The following is an 18019-nucleotide window of genomic DNA, read 5'->3' on the forward strand; positions in this document are numbered from 1 at the left end:
AAAGTGGAGAGTGGATTCTCAGAGCTGAAAGTGTCAATGAAACTATCCCAGAAGGAAAAACCAGTAAAACTGGTGAAAGGTACATACTGGTCTGACTCATCTTGTATACTTCACAACAGGGGACCTGTCCAACCAGTGCATTCATTTCTAAGAATTCTTATTTTGTTAAGTCCTGTTTTTAAAAATCTTGTCCTGTTTCCCTTCAGCGAAGCAGCGTGACAGGAGCTGCAGGAGAGGGTCAGGACTGGCCGTCCCTTTCCAATCTTTTTGAACTTCAAAATGTTTTCATGGACAGGTCACCATTATGGATGGCGGGGTGGGGAGGCTTATGGAATGTGAGGGTGAAGGAAACCCCTTATAAGCTACCACTTGGCTGTTCACAGGCAGTAGGGCCTTTTGGTCCTGCTTGATCTACTACAGGAGACCGCCCTCTAGGCAGCTAACCTGGTCACTGCACCCTGTGGAGGCCAAGTATCTCAGTGCCAATGTTTGGAATTTGTAAAGTGGATGTTTTACCATTTTAAAAGTGAAAAGCTAAGTGCCGCTCTGGTACTTTGTGACAGTTCATCCTTTGCCGCTAATTTCTCACCATATCCCTTTTATAGCACCGCTGTGAGCATCGTATCTCGTCGATAGGGATCAGCACTTCCAGGAGAAAAGGTGAGAGTCTTGGGATCAGAGAGGAGGGTAGTGATGTCCAATAGCTTTCCTTCTATGTGGTCAAAACTGTACTCACGACATACAAAAAAAATCCAAAAATCACTCATTATTTTGAGTTAAAAGTTTGGTTCAGCATTAAAACCCTTTTTTAAATCATTTAACAGCTTGGGCTGCAACTCTGAATTTTTATTGAATTTTCACTTAAAGGAAACACAATGAAATGGAAATTTTGTAATAGTGGATTTCTTCAAAAAGGACTCTCTGAGAGTATAAACTACCTGGGTGCTTGAATATTAACCTCTGCCCTGAGCAGTTCCTTGAGACTCATCAAATTGAGGGATGTTCATGCTCAAGGCTAAAGCATTTACCTATTTCATAACTTACTTTTGGCTTTAAATATTTCCAGATCAACCACCCAACCGTTGGATGCAGAAACATGTTCCAAATGCAGAAACACGTTCCTTCCATACTGTCATAGCAAGTAATCCCAGGGCAGGTACAGCATGGATTAGATGTGAAAATAAACTCCCTCTGTACTGTGTCACAACCCAGTCAGGTAAAGCATAATTAGGGGACAGAAATATTCTCCTCACTACACGGTGTTATCATTGTTCCCAGAGCAGGTAGAACAAGGGTTAGGACAGAATAAAACTCCCTTTTCCACTGTATTAGCATTACTCCCAAGGTAGTTGCAGCATGGGTTAGATACAGAGTAACTCTCCCTCTGCACTGTGTAATCATGACTCCCAGTAACTAAAAACCAGAAGAACTGTGGATGCTGTAAATCAGACACCAAAACAGAAATTGCTGGAAAAGCTCAACAGGTCTTGATGCATCAGTGGAGAGAAATCAGTTCTGAGTAAGGGTCCTGAAACCGGAAACATTAACTCTGATTTCTCTGCACAAATGCTGACAGATCTGCTGAGCTTTTCTAGCAATTTCTGTTTTTGTTGTCCCTTATCATTACTCCTAGGACAGGTGCACTGTGGCTCGATATAGAGGAACTCTCCCTCTCTATACATTGTAATCATTACTCTCAGGGTAGGTACAGCATGGGTTACATATAGATGAAAGCTCCCTGTACACTGGAGGGGTGTAGGGCTCCCACATATGACTCCTGTTGTGCATGTTGCTTGTTTTATGTCCCTACAGAGGTCACTCTAATGTATGTTCTGGCCTATAAACCATGTGTACTTCTCTCCCTGGTTTTCCCTGTGAACTCCTATTCTCGAGGTGGTCACTAAGCATCCTTTTCTCCTTCTCTGTTTATCTACTTCTTGCCAGCCAGCCTTGGATCATCCATTTAGAATATCTTATCACGTCTTGTTACATGCACAATCCAGTTCATTTGCCTTTTTCTGATAACATCAATCAAGCCAAACTCTTCCTGAATGAAGTGCCTTGCAAGGCTGGTCATGGCATTAATCAATTCCAGCCTCCCCACTACTGTTGACCCGTTCCAATTTGCCTATCAGACCAACAGATCCATGTCAGATGCCATATTACTTGCCCTTCACTTCTTCCAAGAACGTCTTGACACCAAGAACAGCTACGTAAGAATCCTACTCATTGACTACAGTTCAGCCTTCAACACTATTATCCCCTCGAGACTGATTACTGAACTTAGTGATTGCGGACTCAGCTCCACTCCCTGCAACTGGATCCCCAGTTTCCTGACCCACAGGCCACAATCAGTGAAGATCGGGGACAATATTTCATCCTCACTAACACTCAACATTGGAGCCCCCCAGAGGTCCGTACTCAGCCCCCTAATGTACTCACTGTATACCCATTGCCAAATACCAGGCTAATGCCATTTACAATTTTGCTGATGACACCATCATAGTCCATTGAATCTCAGATGGTGACAAAACAGACAACAGATGGGAGGTGGAAGACCTAGAAAAATGATGCACTGAGAACAACCAAGCTCTCAATGCCAGCAAAACCAAAGAACTCATTATTGACTTTTGGCAGGATGTTACTCATGCCCCCCAACACATTAACAGCACAGAGGTGGAACGAGTGGAGAGTGTAAAGCTCCTGGGAGTGGTCATCCACAACAAGCTTTTTGGACTGTTCATGTGGATGCCCTGGTTCCAAAGACCCAACATCTCTTCTTCCTCAGGCAGCTGAGGAAATTTGGCATGATGGCGAATACCCTTGCCAACTTTTATAGGTGCGCCATGGAGAGCATTCTGTCTGGAAGTGTCACAACCTGGTCGGACAACGGTAACATTCAACATTGGAGACAGTTACAGAGAGTGGTGAACTCAGCACAGACAATCACAAAGGCCACCCTCCCATCTATAGAATTCATCTACCAGGCCCGCTGTCAAGGAAAGGCCACCAGCATTCTCAAAGATCCGTCCCACCCTGGCAATGTTTTTCTACAACCTCTACCATCGGGGAGAAGGTACAGAAGCCTGAACACACGCACCAGCCATTTTGAAACAGTTTCTACCCGACTGTTATTAGAATACTGAATGGACTCACAAACTCTTAGCATTCACCTGTACCTGTGTTTTTGTTTTTGCTGCTGTTTACCTATTATTTACTATCTATGCTACTTAACTATGGGATCTGCCTGTATTGTTTGCAAGACAAAGCTTTTCACTGTGCCTCGGTCCATGTGGCAATCAATTCAATTCAATTCAATCACTTCTATCACCTGCTGATTACTTTTTTTATTTGATCCTATTTATCTAGCCGTCTTGTTTTTTGCACTTGTCTCCAAACCTATATCTCAAAGCTCCCTAGAAGCCTGACCTCCCCTTTCCCCAGTGGTCAATAATAAATTCATTAAAATTTTCACTCATCATTTCTTTAATTTTCTATTCTGTTAACTGGTCAGTAATTTTCTGTTTCTATTAAATTGTAATCCTAGCTGTCACCTTATTGTCAAGACATTCTGTAATTATGTCTGCCTGACATTTAAATCATCTCAGCTAAGCTAAATTTCTCCCCATGTCTTGAACGTTCACTCACTCTTTCCCCAACATTTTCATGAAGCATTCCTGACTATATTGAACTTCATTCCATGATCCATCGCTATAGTGTCACCAACTGCCCAGTCACCAACAACTATCATCCATTCATGACCCTTGCAACTAAAACTTTGCAATCAATCCATCTAACACTGTTCACTCCTTCCTTTCCCCAAATTAAATATGTTGCTTTCTTTTCCCTCTGCATTCATTTAGCTGAGAAATAGCATCCTTGTCAGTTGTCACAATTCTATTTGTCTGTTCACCAGTTCTGAATCTCCACCTTGCTACCTTAGCTCCTGAAATTTGTTCCACAAGTAAAGACTGTATTAGATGTCTGTTCAATGCGCCCTGATGAAGACAGTGGTGACAAACTGTTAATGGCACTGGATTAGTAATCCTGAAAGTTCTGAGTAATTCCCTGGGGACCTGTAGGGAACAGTAGTGATGCAGTGGTAATGTCACCGGAATAGTGATCTGTGTGGAACAAAAACAGAAATTGCTGGAGAATGTGAGTAAGTCTGGCAAAGTCTGTAGAGAGAAAGCACAGTCAACGTTTTTGGTACAGTGACCCCTCTATAGAACACAAAGGAAAAAGTGCTCAGTTTCTGGTCAACGGTAACCTCCAGGAGGATTCAGTGAGGGTAATGCCATTGAATGTCAAGGGAAGATGGTTCGATTCTCTCTTGTTGGAGATGGTCATTGCCTGGCACTTGTGAATGTTTCTTGCCACTTGTCAATTTCAAACATGAATGTTGTCCAGCTTTTGCTGCATTTGGACATCGACTGCTTCAGTATCTGAGAAGACACAACTGGTGCTGAACTTTGTGCAGTCATCAGTGAATATCCCCATTTCTTATGACAGAGGGAAGATCATTAATGAAGCAGGTCAGTTATCTCCGTTCCAGAATACCTCTGCAGGAATTCTTCAGGGTAATGTCCTTGACCCAACCATCCTCAGCTGCTTCATTAACCACTTTCTCTTCGTTTCTGTACCCTGTGCCAATTTGTACATGGTTCAGGCAATAACCTTTGATGTTTACTTTTCAATTCAGTTCATAGCTTCTCGTACACTCTAAGCAGAACCTATTTCCTGCCTCTAACAATGTCAAAACTTAATGTCAAAACCTAATTAAGTGGTGCAGCTAGACCAGTTAACCTAATTGATTCAAGGAATAGGTTTTATGGTTGTGGCCACAGTTGTTTCTAATATAGCTGAAATGATAAATTATTTTTCATGCATAGACATTAAGAATCATTGTTGCAAAAGAAAGTCTTGATTCTATGCATCTTATGTTAATTTTAAAGATGGCTTTACTGACAACATTGGTATAAAAAATTTAGTCAACACCATATCTATTATAAAAGCACAAAGGTAAAAGAATCGTCAGTTCAATATGCAAATCTCTTGTGATTTTTTTTATCCACGGTGGGCACATGCTGTTGTCCACTAAATTAATATGGTTCTTTTCGAACATGCTTATATATAATTCATGTAAATTGATGCATGAAACTTGAATATTCATATACTGGAGACACAAAGAAAAATATTAAACACACAAAAGATGTCCAGAAACAATCCATAAGATTTTTTTTAATATATAGATATATTGATTCAACATATGTGTGTTATTTGTTCTGTTTACAGATAATGCACTCTATCAGAGGCAGCTTGCAAGTTGCAGTGTTTTTGACTTACAAAATCCAAATTTCTGTCTTGTGTCGATCAATAGTTCATATTTTAAGCAATTTCTTTTAAAAAGGCACTTCATTTTGCCAATTCAGGCCTACTCCAACAAATCGCTGCACACATGAATCAATTGGTATGTCGTTAATTTATCAAAAAACTTCCTGTACCACTTCTAGTGTGACAATTTCTGGATAACACCCCAATTATTATAATAGCAACAAAACAAATCTTTGTATAGGCTCTTTAAACTAATAAAATACCTCAACATTTTACAAAAAGCCAAACTTAAAATATTTTTGAAGGGATGAAAGTTATTTTTTAACAAATTCTGTTTGAAGACTGTTTTAACTGTCATCACTCTTTTTCACAAATATTAAGAACAATTTCTAAACACGTAAGTTGGTAAATGATTGTTAACAGCATAACTGAACATGCCCATACCCTCCAGTTTACTGTAAGCAATGAGCGAGAGATCTTTTATTACACATGAAGAGTTGGCTGAGCATATGAAGACAATCTTGGACTTTAGATAATTGGGAACAGTTTAAGCTTTATTTCCTTGGCTTCCAAGTTGCATTCCACTCTGCAGTTGTGTTACATCCTGTAACAGACTGTCAACCATCTGTTAGTCTGTGTATGTTCAATCAGTAAGATTTCAGTTTATTGCTTCGATGAGTCAGTATATTAGTCTCGACAGCACAGGTGGCATTCCATTAAATAATGTATCATTTGAATTCTTCCATTTGTTTATTTTTAAATTGACTCTTAGTGAGCCACAGAGGAGGTTTGCTTCCCTGAAGTGTACTGTTTGCCTTTCATGTTCCGTCGACCATATTTCTTTTCCCTTGGTGCCCCTCTCTCTTTGATGGGGAAAGAGAGTTCGTGAGCATGATGCTGACAATCTTCAGTTTCTTAATTCACTTAAATAAATCAGCTTGTTTAACCAGTTTGAAAATATCTTTAGAAGTTAAGACACCTCTGCAGCACAGAAATAGGCCATTCAGCCCAACAGATGCATGCTAACAATTGTTCTCCACACAAGGTTTCTCCCATCCTTCTTCACCAAACCCCATTAAATGGGGGAGATAATGGTCTAGTTTTATTATCACCATACTGTTAATCCAGAGACCCAGGTATTTCCGAGGAGGGTGGGGAGGCTAAGTTAAAATCTGCCATGGCAGCTGTTGGAATTTGAATTCAATAAAAAAAATCCTGGAATTCAGAGTCTAACGATGACCATTGCCAATTGTTGAAAAAACCTATTTGGTTCATTAATGTTCTTTAGGGAAGGAAAATGCCATCCATATCTGGTCTGGTCTACATTTGACTCCAGACCAACAACAATGTGGTTGACTTTTAACTGCCCTCTGGGCAATTAGGGATGGACAATAAATACTGGCCCAGCCAACGATGTCCACATCCTGTGAATAAATTTTCCTTCTATTTCTTTCTCACTACATACTTATCGAGCTTCCCCTTAAATAAATCTGTACCAATTGTCTCAACTGCTCCTTTTGGTAATAAGTTTTATATTTTAACTAACACTGAGTAAAGAGGCTTCTCTTGAAGTCCAAATTGGATTTGTTTATGATAATATGGCCCTAACAACTAATTTAATTCATGGGTGCAAAGGTCTTCTTTACCTCAACCCTATCAAGCTCCTTCAATAGTGCAGCATCTTGCTACAACCGGCTGGTTTTCAGAGACTTGAGTTGCCTTTTCAAAGGACGTCCTGTCAAACCATACATGAATCAGGCTCTGATGCAACCATTAGGTAGGGCCTTTGCTGGAATCAAGACCCCACAGTCATAAGTTGCTCCATCTACATGCTGTCAGCAAATCAGAGACTGGCAGCTCTTCAACTCAGCAGCACATTGGAGGAAGCTGTGGTTGCTGATGGCAAGGTAACCCTGGAATCCTGGGGTAAAGGGTGGTGTCAGAAATAAAGGAGGGAGACTGGCTTCCAGTGGGCACACATAGCTACCAATCTCCATTCACTCAATCCAGCACTGAATGCCTTTGATAGAGATAGCTCCAAATGTGATGACAAGCTGAATGCACAGGTTAACCTGTCTGGTACACTGTGTGGCAACAGACCTGACTGCTACTGGCTTAAACCAAGTGGTAGTTTGTATTTGGCCAGTTAAGGGCCTCAGCTGGTAATGGGGCAGGAAGTTTGACCCGGACTTCAATCTTGGGTAGATTAGAAGGAGTGAAGATTTGGGTATGTTACCAGCCGACCTAATTAAATGCCTTCCTGCCTCCAATCTCACCACCACTGCGAGCAGAAGATTCCACTGGCAATCTTAAAGATCTTCAACAGGTCTAGAAAAAACAGCCACCATCTGTTGATTTTTGTCTCATCACATCTCAGTTCTTATATCATTCCAGTAAGTCATTTTACACCTTTCCAGTGCCTCAATATCTTCTAATATTATGGAGATTATGACTGGCTATTTCAACAAAGTGTGGGCTAACCAGGTTTCAGGAGAAAGTGAGGACTGCAGATGCTGGAGATCAGAGGTGAAAATGTGTTGCTGGAAAAGCGCAGCAGGTCAGGCAGCATCCAAGGAGCAGGAGAATCGACGTTTCGGGCATCAGCCCTTCTTCATTCCTGAAGAAGGGCTGATGCCCGAAACGTCGATTCTCCTGTTCCTTGGATGCTGCCTGACCTGCTGCGCTTTTCCAGCAACACATTTTCAGCTCTAACCAGGTTTCAGTACCAATTTAACCAAACTTACCTGCTTTTCAATTGCCTTCATCCTAAAAGTGAAGCCCAGGGCTTTGTGTGTACATATTAAGGGATAATTATACTGTTTGACTATTTTTATTGAATTGTGAATTTCTCCATCCAGGAATATGGGGCTTCCTAATCCTACCCACATATAACTCTATTGAATTTCAATTACCAACTGCACACCCACTCTGTAAATTTAGTATCGCCTACCAGTACTTTGTCACAGTTCTCCACTGTATTAATTACCATTTTGGTGTCATCCACAATTTTGGAAACTGTGGGCTATGATTTTTGTAGGGAGTCAGTGAAGTCAGGGTAATGGGAGAGATTGGGTGGGGAATACACTGGGGGCAGTGCTTCAGATTGGCATTGAGTGCCAAGAGATGGTGAACTCATTTGCTCAGCACCAGTCTGGGTGGACTTGATATATGATGATGGCCTCCCTCTTCTGCTGTTAAATCCCAGTGTCAGTGGGAGGAAGTCATCAATTGATCACCTAAAGGCTTCAATTTGCCTTAGGACAAGTGGTCTTTTCAAGGTCTTTCTGATCACAGGTATGTGAAGGTAGATATACCTCAGTAATAACACTCATGACAGAAAGCCTAACTTCACACCCCACCCCCTGCAGCCATCCTGCCCCTGATGGGCATAACAGTCAGCTCCTTTCTTCTGATTCCCAAATTCAGATAATTTAAATAGAGAGACAGAACTCTGAGGCTCAGAGGGATCTGAGTGTCCTTCAAATCACATAAAGTAAGTATGTAGGTGATTCAAGCAGTTGGCTGGGCAGCTGCTCTGAAATGCAGACTAATACCAATGGCATAGGTTTGATTCCTGCACTGACTGAGACTCACATGAATTGAATTGAATTTAATGTCACGTGGACCGAGGCACAGTGAAAAGCTTTGTCTTGCGAGTAATACAGGCAGATCACAGAGTTAGATAGCATAGATAAGTAAATAATAGGTAAACAGTGGCAAAAACAAAAACACAAGTACAAGCGAATGCTAAGTGTTTGTGAGTCCGTTCAGTATTCTAACAACAGTAGGGTAGAAACTGTTTCAAAATCGGCTGGTGCGTGTGTTCAGGCTTCTGTATCTTCTCCTTCATGGTAGAGGTTGGAGAAAAACATTGCCAGGGTGGGATGAATCTTTGAGAACGCTGGTGGCCTTTCCTTGACAGCGGGTCTGGTAGATGGATTCTATAAATGAGAGGTTGACCTTTGTGATTGTCCAGACCAAGTTCAACAGTCTCTGTAACTGTCTCCGATCTTGAATGGTACAGTTGCCATATCAGAAACATCCAGACAGAATGCTTTTGATGGCACACCTATAAAAGTTGGCAAAGGTATTTGCCATCATGCCAAATTTCCTCAGCTGCCTGAGGAAGAAAAGACGTTGTTGGGCCTTTGTAATCAGTGTATCACATGACGAGTCCAAGAAAGCTTGCTGTGGGTGACCACTCCCAGGAGCTTGACACTCTCCACTCTCTCACACCTCTGTGCTGTTAATGTGCAGGGGGGGGCATGAGTAACATCCCTCCAAAAGTCATTAATGAGTTCCTTGGTTTTGCCGGCATTGAGAGCTAGGTTGTTCTCAGTGCATCATGAAGCAGTCAATCTCCCCCCTCACCTGAGGCATGGTGACCACGAGCAGTTATCTCTCTCTAATGCAAGAGCAGGCCTCTGGCCTTTTAGAGCTGTGGTAACTTCACCTGTTAGTGTGTTGGTATAAGTGGTTAGGAAGTCAACTGAACTATTTGTTGTTTATTGCAAGGAGAGTGCAATATAAAAGTAGGAATATTATACAACAGATATGTAAGGGCATCGGTGAAACCATATCCGGAGTACTTTGTAAAAACAGAAGTTGCTGGAAAAGCTCAGCAAGTCTTGAGCTCTGAAGAAGGATCATCAGATCCAAAGCATTAACTGATTTCTCTTCACAGATGCTGTCTGATCTGCTGAGTTTTTCCAGCAATTTCTTTTCCTCAAAGTGTCATGAATCTAATGAATTGTGAGGAAAAGTCACTGTACCCAAAACGTTAACTCTGATTTCTCTCCGCAGATGCTGCCAGACCTGCTCAGCTTTTCCAGCAATTTCTGTTTTTACATCTGATTTACAACATCCACGGTTCTTTCAGTTTTTGCTCTGGAGTGCTGTGCACAGTATTTGTCCCTCTGTTTAAGAAAGGACAGAATTGCATTCGAATCAGTACAATGAAGGATCTCTTAACTGAATCCCGAGCTGAAAGGGTTGCTTTGTGAGGAAACTTTGGCCAAATTGGGCTGGCACTCTTTGAAGTTTTAAAGAAGGAGAGATAATTTTATTGAAAGACATAAGATCCTGAGGGGAAATAACAGGAAGGATACTGAAACGATATGTCCCTATGTGGGAGAGACTGGAACGAGGGGTCAGAACTTTAAAAATAAGGGATCTCCTCTTTGGGTCAGAGATGAGATTTGTTTTTTTTCCTTCAAAGTGTCATGAATCTGATGAATTCTCTTCTTGAGAGAACACTGTGGGAAAAGTCATTGAATCTTTTTAAGGTGGAGATTGGTAGATTCTTGACTAACAAGGGAGTCAAAAGATAATGGGACAAGCAGAAAGGTAAAAGTGAGAGCAGAAAAGGATCAGCCAGTATCATAATGAATAGTAGAACAGGTTTGAGGAAACTATGCCCACTCCTAATTCTTATTTTCGTATATATTACCCTCTTTGGGACTTATGACCTCTGGTTCAGACAATCCTTAGGTTCCTGCAGGAAAAGTACTTCCATTAAGATGGGCTTTGCCTGTCTCCTTGGAACAGGCAGTCAAAGCATGGCCCAATGGGAGCTGGGAAGTTTCACCTGCAGCACGACAGTACAGGAAATTCCCTGCTGTTTTACCAAACATCCTCAGCAAACCTTGCCCCTCTCACCAACCAAACTGCCTTCATTCCTGATACCGAAGGGCCAGTAAAATCCTGACCTAAGTTTCTAAATTTGTTTTTTTTTAACTCATTCGCAGGATCTCTGGCGAGGCCAGATTGGTCTTAAGAGGGTACATTGCTGTGGGTCTGGAGTCACATGTAGGCCAGATAAGGATGGCAGTTCCCCTCCCTAAAGGGCATTAGTGAACCAGATGGGTTTTTCCAACAATCAATTCGTGGTCTCTTAATTCTAGGTTCTTATGGAATTCAAATTCCACCATCTGCTATGGAAAGACTCAAACTTGGGTCACCAGGCCATCACCTAGGTCTCTGGTGATGCAGTCTATTGATAATACCATCAGCCATCCCCTCCCCTCATGGAATACCTGATCTTGGGATTGCTTGGTTGGGAAACTTGAAGAGAATTTCATTCCACATCTCTCTCATGATATGTCTGATTTGCTTAACGGCCCTGTTATGGGCACTAAGAACATTATTTTCAGTCCCATTTATCCATGGTTGGAAAATGTAAATCGTACTTAACTGTATGGATAAGTGAGTTGCCCAAAGGGGAATGTTTTCATGCTCACCAGTAATAGATTTTCTCCCTAGGAGAGGAAATGGTTACAAAAAAAGGTTTATGTACTGCAACAGAAATAGCAAAGCCTAATGCATTACCAATAAACTTTGCTATTCTCTCATGGAACAGACACTGCCGAAGAGAGTTATTATTTTGATGGGGTTTGATATGAAGCCAAGAGCTGCTCAACTTAAGACACAACTCATTCTACTTGCAATGTGGCAGTGCTTGTATCAACATAATGTCTGAGATAGCTCAACTCAGCTGACACTGCAAACACATTCTGATTCTGAAACTGTAGATAGCTTCAAAAATAAGATCTTAAATAATGCTAGTGCAGAAACAGTATTTTCCGCAGCAACCTTGGAATAATATGAGAGCAATCTAACTGCTGTCTGCTCCAGGGCTCCCTGATTGCAGTACAGATTATTATCCAGTATAAGGAAGGGGATACTGCTAGGCCATTAGTGAAGTTCCCTGAATCTATTCTGAATTAAATGTGATTTATTTCCTAGACTGAACCACAGACAATATGAAATGTTTAACAATATATACATGGCTCACCTCCAGCCCAACATTGACACAGAATCACCATGTGCAGTGGAAATAATCCATTGCATGACCACATTTGCATTCCTTTTTTTTTTGCATTTATTAAATAGAGGGAAGAAAGGAAACTGTGCACATTTCCTTGTTTCATTTTACTCAGACTCCTGCAGTTTTCTGAGCTGACAGTCCTCTGATATCCACCCGTTAATTGAAACTCCAGTTCCCACAGTCCTTCTCAGCTGAAACTGCACTTTGGGGTCTCCTCATGTAACGGTTTTCATAACCAAAATTCTAACTTCCGCAATTTGTCCCAAACAAGCCCTGACTGCCTGCTAGCCTTTCCACCTGAATACCCACCCTGCCCATATCACTGGCTCCTGTTAACTCTGAGCCGCAAAGTCCTAACTGACCTTCTGATCTGAAGCTTCAACTCCCAGGAAAACACTGGCAACCTCAATTTCTCTGAAAATTGTGAAGGGCAAAGAGGAGTCCCATTGGACAAACAAGGATGATGCCAGGGTATGTAATAGAGTCATAGAGTCATTAAGTACGGAAGCAGACCCTTCGGTCCAATCAGTTCATGTCGAACATGACCCCAAACTAAACTCGTCCCACCTGCCTGTTCCTGACCCATATCCCTCCAAACGTTTCCTATTCATGTAACATATCTAAATGTCTTTTAAATGTTGTAATTGTACCCACATTCACCATTTTCTAAGGAAGTTCATTCCACACGTGAACGACACTCTGTGTAAAAGAATTTCCCCTCATGTCTTTTTTAAATCTCTCTCCTCTCACCTGAAAAATGTGTCACCCTAGTCTTGAAACCCACATCCTCGGGAAAAGACAGCTAACATTAACCCTATCTGTGCCCCTCATGATTTATAAACTTCTAAAAGGTCACCCCTCAACCTCCTGTGCGCCAGTGAAAAAAGTCCCAGCCTATCAGCCTTGCTTTCTAACCCAAACCTTCCATAACTGGCAACATCCTAGGAAGTCTCTTCCAAACCTTCTCCAGCTTAATAATATCCTTGCTATAATGGAGGGGTGGCCAGAACTGGACACAGTATCCAGAAGAAACCTATTGGTCACAAGTTAATTAATCATCGTGAATTGGCTCAGGGAGGGGGGGAGGTTTCATTGTCAAAGTTAATGCCATCATTAGGTGACCTCATCTTCAAACATTTTCGAATGTGAAATTTAAGTGTTGAAGAATGCTACCAACAGTGTGACTGGAAACTACAGGGATAATGTCATAAAGTCCTACAGCATGGAAACAGGCCCTTGGCCCAAACTGGTCCATGCCAACCAAAATGTCCATCCACACGATCCACATCTTCCTGCACTTGGCCCAAATCCCTCTATATCTTTCCTATCCATGTATTTATCCAAATGCCGTTTAAATGTTGTTAATGTACCCCCCCCCTCCAAAACCACTTCCGCTGCCAGCTCATTCCAATGCGTACCACCCCTTGTGTAAAAATGTTGCCCCTCAGGTTCCCTTTTATTCTTTCCCCTCTAACATTAAACTGATGCCCTCTAGTCTTCGATTTCCCAACCTTGGGATAAAGACTGAGTGCATTCACCCTATCCATGCCTCTCATTATCTTATATACTACTTTAAGAACCCCCTCAGTCTCCTACGCTCTAAAGAAAAAGTCCTAGCTTGTCCAACCTTTCCCTACAACTCAATTCCTGGCAATATCCTTGTAAATTTCTTTTGTACTCTTTCCAGTTTAATAACATCCTTCCTCTAGCAAGGTGATCAAAACTGAACACAATATTCCAAGTGCGGTCTCACCAACGTCCTGTACAACTGCAACATAACTTCCCAACTTCAATACTCAGTGCCCTGACTGATGAAAGCCAGTGTCCAAAAGCCTTCTTCACTGCCCTGTCTACATGGGACTCTACTTTCAGAGATCCATGTACCTGAATTCCAAGGCCCCTCTGTTCCATTACATTCCTTAAGGCCCTACCATTCACCTCCTACCTTGATTTGACTTTCCAAAATGCAATAGCTCACACTTATCTATGTTAAACTCTATTTGTCATTTCTCAGCCTACTTCCCCAGCTGATTAAGTTCCTGCTGCAATTTGATAACCTTCCTCACTGTCCACGATACTGCCTATTTTAGTGTCATCTGCAAACTTACTAATCATACCTTGTACAGTCTCATCCAAATCATTTGATATCGATAACAAACAGCAATGGGCCCAGCACTGACCACTGAGACACATCACTAGTCACAGGCCTTCAGTCCAACAAGCATCCATCCACTATTAACCTCTGCTTCCTACCACCAAGCCAACTGTGTATCCAATTTGCCAGCTCCGCCTGGATTCCATGTGATGTAACTTTCCAGAGCAATCTACCATGTGGAAACTTACCAAAGGACTTACTGAAATCCATATAGACTACATCTACCATACTACCATCGTCAACCTTCCTGGTTACTTCATCAAAGAACTCTAACAAATTTCTGAGGCACAATCTCCTACGCACAAAGCCATTCTGACTATTCCTAATCAAATCAAATAGAGTCATAGAATCATAGAGATGTAAAAATTAATTTGGTTCACTTAGAGTCATGGAGTCATAGAGACATACAGTGTAGAAACAGACCCTTCGGTTCAACCCGTCCATGCCCACCAGATAACCCAACCCAATCTAGTCCCACCTGCCAGAACCTGGCCCAGATCCCTCCCAACCCTTTCTATTCATATATCCATCCAGATGCCTTTTAAATGTTGCAATTGTACTAGCCTCCACCACTTCCTCTGGCAGCTTATTCCATACACATACCACCCTCTGCATGAAAAAGTTGCCCATTAGGTATCTTTTATATCTTTCCCCTCTTACCCTAAACCTATGCCCTCTAGTTCTGGACTCACCCACCCCAGGGAAAAGACTTTGCCTATTTACCCTATTCATGCCCCTCATAATTTTGTAAACCTCTATAAGGTCACCCCTCAGCCTCTGACACTCCAGGGAAAAGAGCCACAGCCTGTTCAGCCTCTCCCTAGAGCTCAAATCCTCCAACCCTGGCAACATCCTTGTAAATCTTTTCTGAACCTTTTCAAGTTTCACAACATCTTTCCGATAGGAAGGAGACCAGAATTGCACGCAATATTCCAACAGTGGCCTAACCAATGTCCTGTACAGCTGCAACATGACCTCCCAATTCCTGTACTCAATACTCTGACCAATAAAAGAAAGCATACCAAACTCCTTCTTCACTATCCTATCTACCTGCGCCTCCACTTTCAAGGAGTTATGAACCTGCCCTCCAAGCTCTCTTTGTTCAGCAACATTCCCTAGGACCTTACCATTAAGTGTATAAGTCCTGCTAAGATTTGCTTTCCCAAAATGCAGCACCTCATATTTATCTGAATTAAAATGTATGTATATCTTATCACTCAGAATCTTCTCAAATAACTTAACTAACACAGATGTTATTGGTCTGTAGTTTCCAGGTTTTTCTTTGCAAGTCTTCTTGAATAAAGGCACAACATTCGCTACCCTCCAGTCTTCTAGGACCTCACTCGTGGCTAACAATGATGCAAAAATATCAGACAGGGCTCCCTCAATTTCTCCCTCAATTGATGCAGTGTTCTCGGATATACCCTGGTCAGCACCAGGAGATTTATCTACCTTCCTACATTCCACTACATCCAACATCTCCTCTACTGTGATATTGAATTTGCCCAGGATATGACCACTAACTTCCCCATGTATTGGAATGTGCTGAAGTTAAAAAGGATATAAGCATGGCCATGCAGTTCCTGTCTCCTATAGGGATTACCAAGGGGATGAAAGATTATCGGAGATATGCAGGAATGTAGAGTTAAGGTTAAAATCAGATCAGCCATATGTCTTATTGATTGGTAGAGCAGACCAGAAGGGCGAATGGCTGAATCTTGTTCCTTGTTTGTAAGCAGGGCCTCAGAAACTCTCCTGCAGTTGGCATCATACTTTCATTCAACATCCACATATGTGCGTTTTTCAGTGCAACTCTTGAGATTGTGATTAGCAATGGGCAGGCTGACTGATTACATTCAACCCCAACATAATCCTGGCACAGGCCCAATGTGAGCTGTTCTACTCTGGCTAAGGTCAGTTACTTCAGCACCTATTACAAGAGGCATACCATGTATTTACGTAGCACCTGGTGACGTCCTCAAGCTTTACAACTGGTAAATTACATTCTGCAGTGCATTCAAACTATTTAAACCACCCTATCAGCCTATTTGCACATAGCAAGATTGCATAAACAGCAAATAAGTGAATGGCCAGATAATCTCATATGTTTTGTTGAGGAACGAATTGGCTTAGATGTCAGTAAAACCCTCTGTCTTATTCAAGTTGCTCCATTGATCCTTTTAAATCCACCTAACTGCCTCAGGTTAAAATCTTATCTAAAAGATAAGATATTGAACCTGTGATGCTCTGATCGATCTTGTTAAGGGCTACAGCGATTGCTATAATCACTATTCACGTAGTGCCCGCTCAGTATACTCACGTACTCAATATTCAGATCTAACCACTTGCTAACTGATATGCCATCCATTCTGACAAACCTCTCCATCTACTTTATATGAGGTTTCATGGTGAGTGCTCTGTAATTGACAGGTAGGTATGCAACTGTATTTGTCTGGATATGATTTATGACCAAGCACTGTTTTACTCTGAGATGATAAATAATTGAAAAGTTAATCTAGGCAGAAAAGACAGTTTTAACACTGGGGGTGATAAAATTGAATCACACTTAACTGAAAGTTCATATCACTTCCTGATACTGTTCTGTCACATTGATTTGTACAGTGGAATCCTAATGAACCTCTCACAGGTTTGAAATAAAACACATTGTTTGATGCATAAACCCTACAAATGACTCATAAACATAGTCCATCCCATAATACTGAGTGAGTATTTCTACTGACTGATAAACTATTCCTCTGAGACCAGGGGTCCCAGGCTGGACTCTAGGATTGATTTCAGCTACAACACTGGGGCAGTAATTGGCCAATATGTCCTGCTTTCTCTGTGCAAGACATAGCGGGGCAATTTTCCACATCATCGAGTAGATGCCAGTGTTGTAGCTGTACTGCCACAGCTCAACTAGGGGCGTGGCAAGTTCTGGAGCACAAATCTTCAAGACTATTGTCATCAGGGACCATAGCCTTTGCAGTATCCACTGAGCCCAACCATTTCTTGATATCATACAGAGTGAACTGACTTGGTCGAGAATTGGCATCTATGATGCTGAGAACCTCTTGGGGAGACCGAGACAGATAACGCAGTCAGCACATTTCTGGCTGAAGATTGGTGCAAATGCTTCAGCCTTACCTTTTGCACTGATGTACTGGGGTCTTCCACTATTGAGGGTGGGGATATTTGGGGGAGTCATCACATCCAATGAGTTGTTACATTGTCAACTGTGATTCAAGATGGAATGCTGCAGGACAGCAGTGTTTAGACCCGATCCAGTGGTTATGAGATTACATAGCCCTGACTGTTGCATGATTTTCTGCAGTTTGGCTGCAAGTAACCTTGTGTATAGTTTCACCAGGTTAACAGTTTATTATTAGCTAGGAATGATGCTGCTCCTGGCATGCCCTCCTGCATTCTCCATTGAACCAGGATTGATCTTCCAGCTTGATAGTGTTGGTAGAGCACAGAGTATGGCAGCCCATGAGGTTATAGAGTTAGTTTGAATGTATCAGCTGTAATAGATGAAGCCGAAACACTTGCAACAATCTTCAAATAAACATGCCAGATTAATGATCGATCTCAGCCACCTCTGGAAATCCCAGCATCACAGATACCAGACTTCAGTCAATTTGATTCATTCTACATGATATCCTGAAACAGCTGAAGACTGGATATGGCAAAGTCAATGGGAC

The 18019-nt window shown here is 41.8% G+C and overlaps 1 long non-coding RNA gene across 1 annotated transcript in view; it reads left to right on the forward strand.

Moving 5' to 3' along the window:
• Positions 1 to 612: 612 nt before the first annotated feature.
• Positions 613 to 18019, forward strand: part of LOC140494559 (uncharacterized) — a 58476-nt gene continuing 41069 nt past the window's right edge. The window contains exon 1 of the long non-coding RNA XR_011964012.1: positions 613 to 660. This is a non-coding gene — a long non-coding RNA (uncharacterized lncRNA). The remainder of the gene's footprint in view (positions 661 to 18019) is intronic.

The sequence above is a fragment of the Chiloscyllium punctatum genome, chromosome 24 (assembly GCF_047496795.1).
Source record: "Chiloscyllium punctatum isolate Juve2018m chromosome 24, sChiPun1.3, whole genome shotgun sequence".
In the NCBI taxonomy this organism is placed as follows: Eukaryota; Metazoa; Chordata; class Chondrichthyes; order Orectolobiformes; family Hemiscylliidae; genus Chiloscyllium; species Chiloscyllium punctatum.